Source organism: Haemaphysalis longicornis, unplaced genomic scaffold, assembly GCF_048455015.1.
Source record: "Haemaphysalis longicornis isolate Haplotype H1 unplaced genomic scaffold, Haemaphysalis longicornis Haplotype H1 scaffold_14, whole genome shotgun sequence".
Taxonomy (NCBI): domain Eukaryota; kingdom Metazoa; phylum Arthropoda; class Arachnida; order Ixodida; family Ixodidae; genus Haemaphysalis; species Haemaphysalis longicornis.
In genome coordinates, this window is record NW_027526245.1 from 40,831,563 (window position 1) to 40,846,989 (window position 15,427).

General features: G+C 52.0%; 1 protein-coding gene across 4 annotated transcripts in view; it reads left to right on the top strand.

Annotated features, from left to right (window-relative positions):
* Window positions 1–15,427, top strand: part of LOC144165267 (uncharacterized) — a 403,196-nt gene that overhangs the window by 32,958 nt on the left and 354,811 nt on the right. The window contains exon 4 of one of the 4 annotated variants that reach the window (XM_077695397.1): window positions 2,091–2,212. The exons of the other annotated variants lie outside the window; for them this stretch is intronic. The gene's annotated coding sequence lies outside the window, so the exon portion shown is untranslated. Of the gene's footprint in view, window positions 1–2,090; window positions 2,213–15,427 lie in introns of those variants that run through there. 4 annotated transcript variants of the gene reach the window in all.

The window sequence follows — 15,427 nt, forward strand, 5'->3', positions numbered from 1 at the left end:
CAGAAGTCGCAGCTTATGCTGATGATGATAACAAGAGCACGTATTGCCCTCTCGTGGCCGCACAAGGTACCACAGTGTCGTTTTAATAGATGTTTCTTTTTTTCTCGAAAAACAAAAATTTCAGGCAAGATTCGTAAAATCGTAAAAGGGGTTGAAATTCGTACATTTTACGGAAAATTCGGAAGAGTTGGCAGGTATGAGTATACTCCCTCCATCTTTCTGTGAGCACGGGGTACTTTGTACGTACCCAAACTCCATGTCCTGTTCGAATATCACGCCTACATTGTTCACGTGCATGTAGTACTTTCTTAAGCGATTTGCGTGCACCCAGCGCTCCCACCCATCCTCAAACTACGACATAACTGTCAGTGTGCTTTCGCTCCTTAATTCTGCCCGGCGTCGACCAATTTGGGGTGCATTTTGCTTTGCGGGTTTGTCTCCAATACCAACACCTGTTCCTCTTTGCTAAACTCCTTTGACCGTGCTCTCAGATTGTACCTCTCAGCATACGCTAGCTGGATGCGTTCCATTCGCTCGTCCGCCGTACGCACTGCCTCTGACATCTGCTGACGGAGTCCCACTATATATTTCGCAGCTGCTTTATTGAGCTCGGTGGGCGGCGACCATTCCCCAGACCAAATTTTTCTCAGTATCATCAGGGGGCCCTGTTGAACGTGGCTATACATCATCTCAAACGGCGAGGAACCAGTGATCTCATGAGGTACTTCCCTGTATGCCCATAGCAGGCAAGGAACTACACGGGGTCTCATTTGCGACCCCTGTCAATTATTACATGCTTCAGCATAGCTTTAATCCACTATGCCGTTACAGTGTGGATGTTCAGGCGTTGAAAATCTCATTCGGATTCCCAGGCACTCGGCTAGCTCCTTTGTCAGCGCCGCGCTAAAGTTAGTGCCCTGATCGCAGCAGATCAGCCGAGGGGTCCCAAACTGCGCAAACATCTCGAGGAGAACCTGGCACGTTGCTTGAGCCGTCAAAGAGCGCAGCGGAATTACCTCGAGCCACCTAGTACACAGGCCTGTGAGGCAAAGGGCATACCTGTGACCGCGTGCCGACGCCGGTTCGATTGGGCCTACACAGTCTAAGGGCACAACCTCGAGTGGTTCTTGCGGCCCTGTCAAGGGGGTTATTGGGACATGGTCTGTTAGTCTCTGATTAGCAAATGCCTTGCACGACTGGCAAGACAGGCAATACTTTTTCACGTCGCCCGCCACTTTCAGCCAGAAAAACTACTACTACTACTAAGTGGTTCGAGTGAAAAGGGAAGGAGATGCACTGGGGATATTATTGAGCCCAGCTGGGGGCTCACCTGCATACAACCCAGTGCGGGGGGGAGGGGGAGGAGGGGTATATAAAGATTAGAGAGAAAGGGAGTGATAAAGGGATAGGTAGGCGAGCAACAAGAGCGAGGAGCCTCGACGTGAATTTCCGTGAAGCAGCAGCAATGGCGCGTCCAGCAGACTATTGTCTATAGGCGCTGGGCAAGTCCTGTAGCCTCCAAGTAGGCCAGCAGGAGGCGGAAGACGTCATGGCGGGTGCCGTCGGGCCCTGCTGGGTGTAGCAGGTTCTCCAGGCGCTGGTGGGGCAGCCCAAGACGTTGGAGTGAAGTCTGCAGCACTCCCCGGTGTGCCGCAAACTCTGGGCAGGAGCAAAGCAGGTGCTCCAGCGTCTCAGGCTCGGGACAGTGGGCACAGGTGGGGGAGGAGCGGCGGCCTTGGCGGTGCAGTCGGGCTGCCACGTCAACACAATTCAGCCGCAGCCGGAGCAGCAGGCTGCGGACGTCCCTGCTCAGACGCCCCGGGAGAACCTGAGGGGTCTGGCCACTCACCACACGGCAGTCTGGGTGCATGGCAAGGGCCACTTTGGCAAGCTGCTGGCGTGCAGCGTCGAATGCTGTGACGTCCCGGGAGACAGGGGTGACTGGCTGGTGGGCACCCTTGGCCAGGGCGTCGGCCGCGTCGTTCCCCGGGATCCCCATGTGGGACGGCAGCCACTGCAGGCAGACGTCGCAGCCGCCAGAGGCAACCACATGGAGCGTGGCAGCCAACGATGTCTCTACATGCCCGCAGGAGCTGAACGGCTGGTCTGCCTCCCGCAGTCGTAGCAGAGCTGGCCGGGAGTCCGTCAGGACCAAAGTCTGGCTGTCCTGGCCCGCCCGTTCCAGCAGCAGGTCCGCAGCCAGGTGCAGGCCAGCCAGCTCCGCAGTGGTCGACGACGCGGGGAAGGGCAGGCGGCACGTTCGGCTGGCGCCCAGCGCAGGAGCCGTGCAGGCAGCTGCCGCGGTGCCCGTGTGGGGCAGCACCGAGCCGTCTGTGTAGATATGTAGGCGTCCGCTGGCGCCCTCGTGCAGCAGGGCAGCCACCTCCTGGTAGATGGCCGCGTGTGGGGTGGTGCGCTTGCTGCGTACCCCGGGGAGCTTGGTGGCGATCTGCAGGGCCTCCCCCGTGCCAGGCAGAGGCGGCTCCAGACGGGGCCGCTGCGGCAACACGATGTTCTCCTCGTAGAGCCGCAGCAGCGTGCCCATCTGCGAGTTGGGCCGGCCTCGGAACCGCTGCAGCAGGGCGGCCCCATCCAGGGACTTCTGCAGCCGGTCGATGTGACGCAGACCCGTCTGGAGTGCCCGCATCTCGACGGTCCAAGTGGCCGCCTCGGTGTAGGTGCCCGCCACGGGAGAATACCTGGGGAGGTCAAGACAGCCGGATGGCCCGGCGCTGGTCCAGCTCCAGCTCCCCCCACCGGCAGCGCTTTAGCGTCACCAGAGGCAGCGCGTACAGCACGGCCGACGTGGCCATGCTGTTGTAGATACGCAACGCCACGGTGGGAGCACCCGTTGCCACGGGCCAGCAGCTGCCGTACTCCATGCAGCACCCCGGCAGCACGTTGCTGTTGGGCCCGCACGGCTGGGGTCCAGGTCAGCCGGCAGTCCACCAGGAACCCCAGGTATGTGACTTTGAGGCGCCATGGGAGGGGCTTGCCATTCAGGACAAACTCCGGCGTTTGGCGGCGAGCGGTCTTCCCGGAGGGTTGCCGCATGAAGGCTTGTGTCTTTGCCTCGGACAGCACCAGGCCGCGGCTTGCCAGGAAAGCCGCGACCGAGTCCAGTGCCGTCTGCAGGCACGCCTTCACGCGCCTGTTCTCCCCGGTGGGCCCGTGCGTCCAGATGGTGATGTCATCGGCATAGACCGCCATTTCCCCTGGGTACTGGAGGCCAGGGGGGATGCAGTCTGGAAGCGGGGCCAGCACCAGGTTGAACAGGAAGGGGCTTAGCACGCCCCCCTGGGGCACCCCAGAGCAGACGTCCCGTGGGCTGCTTGTTGCCCAGAAAAACGCACTCCGCATGCGCTGGCTTGTCTTCTTTTGAGAGAAATGACCACCACACGGTCTGTCATGTGCGAGCACAAGTACCTCCTTGCGGCGTGATTCAGGGAGAACCAGCTGCTTACACGGTCTACCGTTTATCACTTCCGCGTGAAAGAGAAGGCCATCCTCTATCACTATCCCATGTGAGTGCTCGCGCCTGCTCCCTTAGCACCCTCGAGCAACACATCATCCCTTCTTCGCTCTCCTGCAAACGCCGTCTTAGCCGTGGTGTTATCCTCCTGTGGCCGCGCTTCGACTGCCGCTGCCTGCGCGATTTCTTCACTTTCCAGGTTATCCCCCCACTCCTCTGACTCTACTTCAAATTCTACGTGCTCTACGCCTTCTTGTCGTGCCATGTCTTTCTCCGCCTGTACAATCCTACTGGCAAGGTCATCGGCTTCCTTCTGGGCCCGCCTCAGCTCATCGTACAGATCTGGCATAAGCAATGCATCCACACCCTCAGCCAACTCATCAGTTACCGCACCGAGTGCTTGCAAATGCAGGCTCATGCTACCGTTTCCTGCACCTAAGCTCGAAGGGAACGTGCATGAGGTCTGCCTCGATAGTGTGCCCAAATGCACCGCGCATCCTGAGCTTGCCTGAACCCCTTAATGGCATCGGGCACTAGCTCCTTTCTTAACGCCGATATCTCCGTTCCTGAACCTAAGAGAGCTTTCAGCGGGGTCTTCCCCGAGCTGAGCTCGATCCATGTCAGCTTGGACACCGGCGTCCCCTTATCCGTGCCACACCCCAGTACCTCGCTCGACTCGCAGAGTGCTCTCGCAGTTAACACCGGGAACTGCGATTTATTTTGCCCCTCAGCAGCTGGCTGCTCTTATCCTGGGGGCAGTAATACTGCAGGTGACCGCTGCGGCCGCAGCTGTGGCATTTCGGCGGGGGCCTGTGCTCCCCTTTTGTGTTCTTATCCGCGGGCTCGCAATTCCTGTATGCGTGCGGCACCCCATTCACTTCACTGTTTCGCAGGTTAGCGGTGCGATGTCTGGGCCTGCTATCTTCAAACTTCTGCGCAAGCGACGCGACTTCCTTCGGCTTTAACCAGTCTTGCGTTTTATGCTGAAGGGCATACGAGCGCAACTCATCATCCATGAGTTGCTTCGCATGGATTCCCCTTTCAAGGGTCCGCACTTGACCAGGGACGCCTGTACCCATTAAAGAAACCGGTGGGTGCCCGGCGGCACCAGGATTCGAACCCAGTACCTTCCGCATACGAGGCGAGTGCTGTACCTCTAAGCCACCGCTGCGAAAACAGGGAATGGCCATGCGACCCACTAGCTCGTTTACCGCAACAGAACCTACCTATGATGTCACATGTGACAGCTTGGGATTGGCGGAGCAGCTTGGGATTGGCAATTAGCAGTGACCTCAACTTATCCAGGGAACGGTTGTTGCGGCTTCGGAGATAATAATCCAGCAACACCTCAATTTTAGTGACAAATTGGCCCCATGTCTCATTCCCCTTTTTGCACCTGTAGAATCTCTGTCTGTACTCTTCTGGCGTCAACTTTAGCTCTTCTAGGATGGCGTCCCTGACCTCCGCATACAAAAGCTGTTGACCAACCGACTTGTTCGCAATGAGCATGCGGCTCTTTTCGTTCAGAAATGGAAAGATGATGGATCCGGCTGCCTCGTCAGGAATCTCGCACGTCTTGATCATGCTTTCAGCACTACGGAACCATGCAGGTGCTAGCTCCTCCAATTTCAGCATCGGGGCAAGGACAGCCCGCAATGTATCCGCGTAAATTTTAAATTTTGACTTATTTGCACTCGCCCTGCCACTGCTCCGCGAACTCTGCAGCTTCAGTTCTTCAAATTTCAGCTTCTTAATCTCCAACTGGACTTTCAGGGCTTCCGGCTGAAGCTTAAGCGCGTCAGTATCGCTTTCGCTCGCTACTATCTATTGCCCTGTCACCACTGGCGGATTGCTCGCCTCTGTCTGGTTGGATGAATTCGACCCATCCCCCTCTACCACTTCTCTCTGTTGGTCTTGCAACTGTGTCGTGGGTGCCATCATAGAACCGGAGGAAACAAATCAGGGCCCACCTGTGTTTACTCCCTGTCCGGTTGTTGCGTCGTCGTCGACGTGGCCTCTCCTAGTGCTGCCGATTCTGCTGCTGGCTCTCGGTCAGCACCTGTTGTTGTTGCCGAGGCCCTGGATTTCGAAGTCTTCAAGACCCACTGCGGGCCTCTCGTAGCGCCGCCGATTCCGCTGCTGGCTCTCGGCCAGCCCCTGTCACTCGTCGAAGCCCTGGATCTCGACGCCTCGAAGATACGCTGCGCTGCTCCCGAAGATTAGGTCAGGACTGAGCTCCCGACGCCCCTCCCGGAGTGGTTGCGACGCCTCCGAGCCTCGGCTCGAACCCTCGGAATAGCTGGTCGTCGTTGATGCCAGGCGCTCCGTCCCAAGGGCGTCCTCACCGCCGCAGCTTGGAGTTTCTGCCCCTCTCGCGAGGACGCCACCCCGTACTCTTTCGTGTTGCCTCTACAGCTCGGAGCACCCGCTCTTTGGGGCCTCTCACTGGATGTCGCCCCAGTCGTGGGGTAGCCTCTCCGTCATCCACCGGAAGCCTCTCGAACGATCCTGGTCATGGCATCAGTTAAAGGAGCCATGAAGAGAAAACACAAGTTTGGATCATTCAAAAATTTGCCTTGTAAGAATCATACTAACACCACTTTTAACGTAAACTTAGCCCAAATAAGTTACATAATTAGGAAAACAGGGAATGGCCATGCGACCCACTAGCTCATTTCCCGCAACAGAACCTACCTGTGATGTCACATGTGACAGCTTGGGATTGGCGGAGGGCGGCAGAAGCAAACCCAAATTAGGCGTAGCTTAAAAGCTTGCCGAACGAGCCATTTGCGCTTAAATTTAAGGCACATTCTTTTCAAAGCCGTAAGAATGGTGGGACAAACAGTGGAAGTTACGAAAGCGCACGTGAACAGAAGTGCCGATGCGTTCTGCTGTTGGTACTGCACGCACAATGCTTGGTTTAGCTGCACAGGACTGCGGGGCTTTGGGGTTGTCTCAGACTACACTTGCCGATCGACACAAGGAACGGCGTCTGACGTGATCATATTTGTCAAGTGAGCACTATGTTTTACGAAACTATTATTTTCTCCGTGAACAAAAACAAGCCAGGTTTAAATACGGTCAAAAACAAACCAAAGGCCACGGAGAAAGGAATTCTTGCTCCATGCCAAAGGCAGAAAACGGCTTGCTACGGTATGGTGGCACCATCTAGGTTCACTAACGGCAAACAAGGCCTCCCAATCGGCTGCAGAGCTATGATTCCTAGAAATATCTTTCTAGGGACCATAGCAGAGCATTCGGTTCCTGTGATGTCATTGCAGATTACGAAAACGCACGATTTAGCGGGAAAATCAAAATTCTTACCTAAATTAATTTCTTTGTGAATAAAGCATCGTTTGCATTCGGAGAAGCGCATGGGGCACTATAAAACAAGAAATCTTTCGAATAACAAAAACTTGTATTTTGTCTTCATGGCTCATTTAAGTAAGATTCCCGCTAGTCTGGACGCTAGAGGAGGATCGGTCGATGGATGAAAGATGTTGAAGACGGCTCGATGATCAGAGGCATGTAGCTGATGACGGTTTACCACATGACTATTTACAATTTATTTACAGTTGCAGTGTACAAGGCATGACAAGTTAGCTAGCGGACTTCTCGTTCGCTCAGAAGCCCCTAACAACCTTGATTTTATTGAGAAAAACCCGCCCACAAAGAGGGCAGAACCCAAGAAAGAGCGTAGGACACATAATTAACAGTTCTGGCCGTTTATAGGCCGCACAGCTGAATGGGGTCCGCGGCCCCCAACCACGAGAGAAGAACAAAAAAGAAAACGGCACTCAAAAGGATGCTCCAACCCCCGGCACTCCTAGTCAAAACCGACAAACAAAAAGAAACCTCGCGGGCAAGCCTTCGCCACCAGTTGATGGAACCCCTTGATCTTAACAGCCCCCGTAAAGTAGTAATAAATGTTTCTTGCTACTTCTTCAACATCCACGCCAAATGCATCCAAGCCGCGAAAACGTTGTGCACTTTGTGCAAATTGCGCTTGCCAACATCAACTAAGAGGGGGGCCACTTGCTTTTGAAGCTTGTTCTTGACACTTTTCATAACATTAGGCCCGTCGCTAAAGAAACAGACGAACCCTTGCTTCGGGAGGTCCATCATAGCCTCTTTTACGCAGCTGACAATTACTTCAGCAGTGGCATGTCCTAGGTTGAACGACCGCACGTGTTGTACGGCGACTTGTTGTTGGTTGTTGGAAAAGTACCGTACAGGAACGTCCATTTGTTGGACCCTCTGCTCGGGCTTTGGTGTTTCATCGATCATGAGAGTAGTGCACTTTTGGCTCACACGGCTCACCTGCCACCTCTGCTTCAAAATACGTGCCGAGACCGTCAGATACAACACGAGACAGCTTCACCCTTCCACAGCCGAACCATTTAGCAATCACTGTCCGCAAACATGCACCGGTACATTTTAGTTGCTGTGTCTCTCCATTAAAAAGAGATCAACTTCGAAACAGCGGACAAGGCAAACATTGCTTCTGCCTGGCATTTTTTATCTTCAAGCAATGAACCAATGGACCCCGGGAGAAATATAACATGCCCTGCACTAATCTGGGTGGAAGGGTCCTTGTCTCTGTGTCTTGCCGCCATTTCAATGTGCTTTTTCATTCCGGCATGTCACTTCTGTTGCTCCTGGCTGCGTGCAAGAAATTGTGCAGTGGCACAGTATGCAAACGGCCTCTGTACTCCTGGTACCAGTTTCGCACCACAGAATTATGGTGCAAAACTGGTATTATGGGGTCATTGTTGGAATTATGGGGTCGTCGTTGGAATTGACTTCATTGGAAGCTTCACCTTTGAAAGAGTCATGCTTTTTGCGCCGCACTCCAGGCAGACGACAAGCCCAAGAAATGACGTTATCACAGCTGTATCGATGATAGGTAATTCTGTGCCGTTTCCTTTGCCTTCGCTCACTATGAGTTCAATGTTCAGTAGCTTCAACTTGCGTTCCGTCACGCACTGCAATTACAAGGGCTTCTTCAAGTTCGCCGCCTCTCTGACGGCTCCACGGTTAAGAGTACCGTGTTGAGGTGGTCTTATGTGGCTAGACATGCCAGATGGCGATCCGATGATGGGATTATCCGAGAAGGTGCTACAGCTAGGACCCGGAGAGAGCAACACTGCTGGAAACTGCTTTGTGTTTGTCAGTTACAATGTTATGCCGTCTGGACCGACTTCTGTTTGGGGAAAAGCTTCTGCACTACTTTTTTCTGCCAAGATTTATCAAATTTCTTTCCCTTCGTGCAGTCTTCTGTGGCGGTGTTGGGACCAGTGCCTAAACTCCTTACTAACCAGCTGATGAATATGCATCAATGACTGCTCACCTTCTAAATATTTCCCCTATCCAAAAATAATTTTTGAGATATAGTTTCGTCCTCTAGCCCTTTGACATGCTTCGACAATTTCTTGTGTGCTTTAGTCCTTCTTTCAAAGTTCAGAGGAACATCAGGTGGCAGGCATCCGAGGGGCCCACGGGGAAGGCCATGTAACCCATTAAGGCCGATGAAAAAAGTATTGGTCAGAAACAACATCTACAAAGTTTTATAGAAATACGCTTGTTTTTTCTGAAGGTACAATACCGTACATTAGGAAGTATGCTGGGCTCTTCCCATGCAATCCGCAAGTTAGTTCAGTCCACAAATAGAGGCTCTTGCTGAACCAGAGTTATCTTGGCGCATCTTGAGTTATCTTGATGCTTCAACTATTTCAGTTGAAGCATCCATGTTTTACGCAAAGCGTAATGTTACAGTTTTCGCAACACTATTTCCACCTTTTGTGACAGGCATGCACCTCAACTGTTTTTCAAGCTTCTAGTAAAAATGTCCGTGCGGGTCAAGCGCAATAGCGGGCACAGTGGAAGCTGGAGACCTCTTGATGCTTCTGTCGTGTACACCAAGGCGCAGGTAGTGCCTTGCTATTATGCGGGTGAATGACAGTAAGTCCAGCCGCGAATCTCCTCCGTGTGTAAGATCCTCCGTGTGTTGACTACGGTCATGTTGATCACTGGCATTGCTTTGGTTGCTGCCATACCCAACAGGTTCTCTATCAGGCTGTAGAAATTTTTCAGTGTTCGCTGGTAGATGAGGACAAACACCCAGTGAAGGCAAAAGGCCAACAAAATTGCCTGCTTTGGGTGACTGGTTTTCAGCATTTGGTCCTCTATGTGAACGATGCATGTTTTGAAGGGGCCTTCGAGATCCGCATCCCAGAACACCAGCGGGTGCTTGCTGAACCATCGTGCCTGGACCGAAAAAGTTAAAAGTATAGCACTTGAAATCTGCACAATCATGTCTAGCTGTGCTGATAAGCTGTAAACAGGCTTTCCATGATGACTGACAAAAAGCAAGCTATAAGCTGCATGAAGTCAAACAAGACTATCATATTGCAATCACCAAACCATACTAGGCATGCACACATGCATACCACTTGCTATTTTATAACACAGCACTTGTTCTTAACAATAACTGTTTGCTAGAATTTGATAACACATAGATGTGTACGTTCAGATTATTTTAATAACTGTTAGGGTTTAAAGAAATGCTACGACAGTAACACAAATGGCACTTGTGAGGGGATGTTAATGCAATATATGGACATATGCCATAAAATACAATCTTAACGCACAGCGGACGTAACCTTATCGGGTAGAGAACTCAAGTGCACAAGATTGCTCTACCTTTCCTTTCACAGTGTTGACTTCACTTTGGCTGCTCGGGGCAATGTGGTCAAAAATGCCAAGGTGGTCAACAGTGCAAAAATAACACAACACTACATTATATAGAGCTGATTGCTATAGGGTAATAATCAATGTCTCATGATATTTGAAGTGCTTACTGTTTTTCTTTAGTTAAAATTAACTGCTTCTAGGGCAGTTCCAATAAATTATAATAAAAGCATGCACCCAACTTTTTACCCATTATTTTAGAACAGCATGTATTACAACTGAATGAACGTAACAACGCCATACTTCAAGAAACAACTTTGTACGGCACGCTTGTGAAAAATGGTCTGCGGTAATTACACCTAATAAGCAAAAAAAGCGGGATGAGTTTTCAGGGCGCTCTTTTTATTTGTTTTAATTAGGAATTTTCTCGTTGCATGTCACTACCATCAAGTACTCGGCAAACACTTGCAGTCATATCAGTGCCTTCCCTTTCCCCTCTCCTTGTGTGTGAAAAAATCCCCCAAAGTGTTTTTTCCTAAATTAAAACAACATTGTGACAGAGTGCAAGTACAAAGAACCTTACTGCAGCTTCAGAAACGGCTAAAATGCTCGCAAGTGCTTCTGCACTAGATTGCAAATAATTGCGTGCGGGCACTTGGGTCCTGTACTCAGTTCAGCAAAATCATTGCACAGAATAAAAGGAAAGTGTTAACGTAGCTTTCCACTAATACCACTGACTTGGCCGCTTAACCTTGCTCTCGCAGGCTGCCATGTTGCAACTGCCACGTCAAATTGTGCTGCCGATTTGAACAAGCTCCCTGCCATAAAGGGACCCAGAAAGGCCTTCTGTAAAAGTTACAAAAGGCCTGTATTGTCGCGTAGCACCAATATAGCGATGCAATGCCGTTGGAATTATTGATCTACATTCAGTATTAGCTGCGCCAGAAGCAATTAAATGCACCTCTCCCCACTTGCCGATCGACTCCTCCTCCCTCTCTGCTTCTTTCAAAGCAGCTGGAATCACTGGGAATAGCCATGTGACATCGCGACGCTCGACTTCCGTTCTGCGCTAGCTACATTCCTGTGCCTAGGCACGCGTCAATCGCTCCGGACCCGCCTTTGCCGCCTTTGCCTTGGGATCGCGCAGGAAGGAGGGAGAGCAGCCGGAAGCCAATAACAGTGACGCCGCCGCCGGCCGACCTCGCCGGCGATTGGGCGAATCAGGGGGCGCCTTCGCCGTTGCGTCAGCCGCGATCGCCGTTGCGTCAGCCGCGGTCGCCGTTGTGTCAGCCGCGGTCGGCTCGCTGCCGCGTTGCGCTCATCGGGTGAAAAAGGTGATCTTCAAAAATTGTTTACAAATTATCCGTACAATGTATGGGGCTCAAACTTGGCTAAAAAATCCCCCGTCATGTGTTCTACCACCTGAATGCATTTAATTGCCACCTTCACAAAGCTTTTCGGGGTCCCTTTAACAACCATTGTTATGCACATATAATTTCCAAATTATAAAGGTGCACGCGAGTTTTGTTTCGTATTATTGTGCACTATTCAGATTTAACATTCGTAGTTCACTAGCAATACAATGGTTGACCACTAGAACTCTGTGCATGCACCCTGAAGTATGGGTGTGTACTCCAAAGCACAGAACCATCCATTTAAAAAAATAGTACTATTTTACGAAAATCCCATTTGATAGCAATGACATTAAAATGTATAGTAGTACATTTTTATAATGACTATTTTCTGTGAGCTTTTACTGCTACTTTCAGGTCAATAAAATGTTCAGCAGACTGTAAGACACTGAAATAAACAGTCTTGAGTGTGGTTAGAAGCTCTGACCAAAGCGAGTTAAGCGTGGCAGTTTTTCATCCTGCATTTTTATTGAGTGCCTTAGTTGACTGCGTGCATTCAGCATGATCTTTTACTGCCTTGCCTGCTACAAGCAAGCGATGTTACCTGAGCCCCTGGTGTGGAACAGCAACAGGCAGTAACATTCTGCAGCATAATGGGAAAACATGATTCTCACCCTTTTGCTCCTACGGGCTGGATGCCTGAGCTTTTCTAGCATTTCGTGGCTTCAACCCAGTTGGCAGCTAGGTAAGCAGGCTGAGTGGTGGCTTCCACTGGGGATTGACCTCCTAGCTGCTCGAACTCCCCAACCATGATCGAACCACAATATGCAGTAATAAAATGCACACTGAACTCAACCTTTTTACCTCTTCTTTGCTCACAAGAGTGTAGTGTTCGCGGGGCGCGAGAAAAGTGCAACCGACACATTTGGCGTTAGTCTGAGAGTGCCTTTATTTTTCGGTTTCCCTCCCTGAGTCGCGCCCTCGTAATTCCTTCGTTGGGCGGGCCAAGCCGCCGACTGTGCACCGTTGACTCAGGTTTCCCTTCCGCCTCGGCATAAACACACAGCACATCTTCCGCTCACAGCCTTCCCTTTTACAAGCGCTGGACAGGCGTGACTACGCGTCTACTCCGTGTCTTGTAGCCTTGTGGGGCGGATACGCTCTTCTGGGGTTCATTTTTTTCTGGCGACTTTTGGTCGTCTTGAACCAGCGCATCTCCCACCTCACGACTCCTTGCATCTTGCGAAGCTGGCGGGCTTCTTCCAGGCGTTGATTCTTGCGACGAGTGTGGAACCTCAACTTCAGGCAGCCAGTGACTCAGGTTTCCTTTCCGTCTCGGCATAAACACACAGTACAAAGAGCAGGGTACTTCCTGAAGAGGTTGCGAAGCAAAGGCCGTTCTTTGGCGATGTATTGCCGGTGAGACTCAGAGGTATGTGCCATTGAGTGTCGCACCCTGACATGGTTAGGGGCCGTCTTCTGCATTTCCTGTCTCATTGCCCTGATGTGGCTGTCAATGCTGTGGCTGTCGTCAGCGCTGGTTTCATCCACTTGCTGTAATAGAAGGCAAAATAAGCAAAAAGTTACAACTGATATACGCACAGCGGGCGGTCGAAATAACCCCCCTCCCCTTTGTCGGACTTGGCTCCAAACCCAATGTCTCAGGCACCCTAGCTCTGTGTTCTCCGAAAATAAATAAACAATGCTTTCTCTTTTTTCGAGGGGTTCTGGAGGCAACCCAGGGACAGTAGCAGACGGTCGCGAGAGTTCCGCACGCCACAACTTGGTTCTGCAGTCCCAGCTCTTTTCGACACATCCACTCCTTAACCCAGCACGACCTTTTCGGCGCAGGGTAGTCTTCTTCATCAACGTACAAAGCTAACGCCATAGCGGAAAACGACGCTTGCGCTCCGTTTCCATTTCGACTTCTCCAAAATGCGTGCGGAAATGCGAAACCAAGCGCAAAATATATATAAAACATGCGCGGCGCGGGCGCGAGCCGTTCGCATGGGTTCGCGAGTTTGTCTGGTTGGGAGCACTGTGGTGGAGAGTGTAGCTAGTTGGACCGCTCGGTCGTCTGCTACGGTGGTCCGCCGTGTGGATGCTCTCTGCACTGCATCGGACCGTGGCGGGCCGTGGCGTGGCATCATGTGACCGATCGGACCGCGGACTCGGTTCGTCGTGTGGATCGGCCTTAACAAACGCCTCCTGCTGCGGCGCTCCGTAGCATGAGGCATTCTATATCGCGAGGCGCAGCGAGCCAAGCAGCCGGCGTGCATAGGGCACCGGCATCCCAGATAAAAAAAAAAGGCCCACTGAAGCGGCGTTACATAGCGCGCGAGTTGCACTTGGCAGTAGCGAGAGGTGGCCGTCTCCGCCAGTACACCGCAGAAGAAGGAAGGGGAAGAACGAGCAGCGAGCATCGGCGTGAGGTGTAGGAACTGGAAGCACGCGACAAGACTGCAAAGCCCTTCGACAACGAGAGGCGAAACAACGGCGTCTCGGCCTTTCAGCTGGAAATTCACGATTTCTCGTTCACAGCCCATAAAAAGCGCTTAGGTGTGCTCGGGTATTTTGGTTTAGCGAGAAAAGTGCGCCAGTGCCATAAAGTGCCGTTTCTCTCGTACCGTCCTGCCCCGACAATTAGATGACGTCGCGGCTGCGACCACACACACGCAAGACCGCAGGAGTAAATATGGCGGCTTTTTTGAAAGTTTCACCTACACATGTGCAAGGCCATGCATCCGAGGTCCAGTGCGTCCAAGCTAACGGCTGGTTTCCTTACCTGGCTTGTCATGGGGTCCACGGTCTTGCCCACCGATTTCTTTTCCCCGGCCACCTCGTCCGCGTCACTCCGCGATGGAGCTGGTATGTCTGTGGCTTGGGGGCAGTCGGTGTAGTCAAAGGCTTTGGTCGACCTAGCGCTAAGTTGCGCCAGGAGTTGATGCTTTTGGTCCTCCTCTGGGTGCAACTTCCGGCACTGTTGGACGTGAACATCCAACCATCCTTTGAGCATTAGGTGAGACGGAATTAGAAGACACACTAGCATCCTGTCCTATTCACGTCGTGGAAACATAAACCGCTTCGCGTCCAACTCAGGGTGTGGCAGTCTGCACTGGTTGACGTGCACCTGGTACCACCCTCTCAGAATGAGATGGGCCGGATCGATTGGGCATCTGCTCAGCATCCCAGTGTCGTTCATGCTTGCCATCAAGGTGGAAAAATGTGCCACGTGCCAATTTGTCTTGGCTGGGCTGCTTGCGGGCCCTGTGGCGTGGCACGTGCACGCGGCCGGGGGTGGGGGATCTGCCAGTGAACGTGGGTCCCTTGGACAGCCTCATAGGGCATCCAGTAGTGCTGTTTATTAAGGCGAAATCCTTACTACGGCCGGTCTGAACGCTCTCGCTTGCTCCGCGCTCGCTCACTCGCTCCGTTTTTTTTTCTTTGCAGCCCGAGCAGCGGCCGCGATTACATCAGAGCTGTTCTTAAACAGATATAACCGTGCGCTCTGCGTGAGGGTGTATCGAGGCAACCCTTCGTAGGGTGCACATGCGCTTGCTGCTCCGCTAAGCTTTAAAAAAGTTACAGGCTTGGGCCTGGCCTGTTATTTTTAAAGCTTAACTGAGTGTTCAAAAAAATAAATAAAAGGTAATGTTCACCAGGTATGCGGAGAGGCGCCCTCTTAAGATAGGGAATGAAATACTAGAACAAGTAGATTATTGCAGTTTGCAACTACCTTTTGGCAAATTATCAGGGGTGAAATAACGAATGTGTGCTTCTGGGGATGGCTTATGCGGCGGAAACTTGGCATGTCACCAAGCGCCTTGAACACAAACTTTAATCGTCCCGACGAACCACACACAAAAAAAAGATACTTCGAAATAAGAAAGCAGCAGTGTTCATCAGGGAACAA